Source organism: Papilio polytes, unplaced genomic scaffold (assembly GCF_000836215.1).
Source record: "Papilio polytes unplaced genomic scaffold, Ppol_1.0 DF822289.1, whole genome shotgun sequence".
Classification (NCBI taxonomy): domain Eukaryota; kingdom Metazoa; phylum Arthropoda; class Insecta; order Lepidoptera; family Papilionidae; genus Papilio; species Papilio polytes.
Window position 1 is genome coordinate 3,710,905 of NW_013526915.1, and position 1,967 is coordinate 3,712,871.

The following is a 1,967-nucleotide window of genomic DNA, read 5'->3' on the forward strand; positions in this document are numbered from 1 at the left end:
TTATAGTTTATCTATTTTTCTGTATCTAATACCGATACATTTTGCACCCCCGTGTCACCCCTCCCTCTGAAATGATATTGAAAAGACTTTAACGCTTGCAAATTTTCTTCGAGTTGCTTTTAAAATCATTCAATGCGAGCTATTCTATCGCGACAAATTCTATCATTGGAGAAATTTAACTTCATCTGCTTCTTAAACAAAACACACCTCCAAACTTCACAATTTAAGCTTTTCATCAAATCAAAATAATAATAATAAATAATAATAAGTAGTAAGGAATGATATGGATGTAATACTGTATCTTCCTTTATTTACTCTGATTTCTTTCTGTATTACTGCGTTGTATACGCCAAACACAATATAAATAGCGGTTACAATTTTCAGTAAGATGTAGCCACTTCTTGTCAGCTTTAGTCATTTTAAAAGAACAATGTTGTCGTTGGCGGCGGAAGTGGTAACGGCCCATACGAAGCGGCTCTCCCTTCGCTAGCATCCTCACAACTGTTTACATATCTAGGTATTTCCTATGGATTTAGATGAATATAATGTTCCGAGATGTTCGGAGACTGCACTTGTGCTCGCTTCCTTTAGGAATCGATTTTATTAAGTTGTGTGTCAAGTTTAGTTTCTATATCTACGACAATACTGAATAAATTAATGAATACAGCACCTGATAATCGAAATAAACATATTTTTTACGAGAGGCAATCACGAGAAGTAGAGTTTTCATGTGACTTTAATGCAGATATGGTTGCTGAGTCGGTCACGACGACGACGGTTTAATTTTTCATCACACTTACCAGCTCGTGTGCGGCCTCGCGCATTGCACTGCCCACTGCCCACTGTCCCTCGGCACCCGGCGACCGGCATGCGTCCTCCGGCACCCGGCTCTCGACACTCGACACTCGGCTCCCGGCCGCCGGCAGTCCTGAGAAATAAAAATAACTTGATTTAGGAAATCCATGATAGCGTATAGCTAATTAATTTCTCGAAACTAAATAACTATTATTAGAATAGTCGATAAAATAATAATGTCATTTATTAAAGTAATTGTCCTAAAAGTAAATATTTTTCATTTCCTTAAACGAAGGCGTCAACGAATCGAGTCAGTCTATTTGTGGAGCTACAAATGTAAAACATCAACGGGCCTAGTGAATATCACTTAGTTAACTGTTATAGACACGAGTAACTTATTTTTGAATGAACGGCGACCTTCAATTGTAATTATAAAGAGCGGCTGCGACACTCCGGGGATCGGTCTCTGGGTAAAGTGGTGTAAATGTGAGGCGGAGAGCGAGGTAAACGTTATAAAGCCTACTGTTGTGTCCTACTACAGCGCCGGCGGGGAAGACTATCCGTCCTCCGCGCGCCCTCACACCGCTCCCGACTAGTTGCAATCCAAGCCGCCACACTGCATCCCATAATTATATTACCTTAATTGACCTTGTAAACATTTTATAATATACGATTTAGACCACACCTTTACACGTACACTTCTACTCAGTGGCAAAAGAAGCGGCGGCGCGGTCTCCGAATTCACCGCAAGTTATTAGGGTCTGCTCTGCAATGTTGTAGACAATACGTACTGAGAAAAAGAACGTTCAAAAAGAAAAGCTAACTTCCAAAATGTTTGTCTTTTTTGGTACGGTTGTCACAATGGGTAATTAAATAAAATAAACGAACCATTTGTTAGTTTTATTATTCAGTATGATGGAATATAAACGAACTACAGTTACCTTGCTAATTACAAATTGATAATTTTTATTCACTGATTAAGATACTTACACGAAATGTTAAATGACTACTATACAAGAGTGTAAACTATACTCAAATCAGTAAAGTCCGAGAAAAGCGCTCACAAACTCATAGACAAACTAATAAAATTCTAACAATCATTGTTGTACAACATTGGAAATGGTTGTTCTCCACTCGAGGGCCTCGCTGGAAACAAATCGCTCACAACCGCC

At 38.9% G+C, this 1,967-nt stretch overlaps 1 protein-coding gene across 1 annotated transcript in view; it reads left to right on the plus strand.

Moving 5' to 3' along the window:
- The window catches only part of LOC106106212 (collagen alpha-1(XIII) chain), a 42,521-nt gene that overhangs the window by 35,199 nt on the left and 5,355 nt on the right, over window positions 1-1,967 (plus strand). The window lies entirely within an intron of this gene.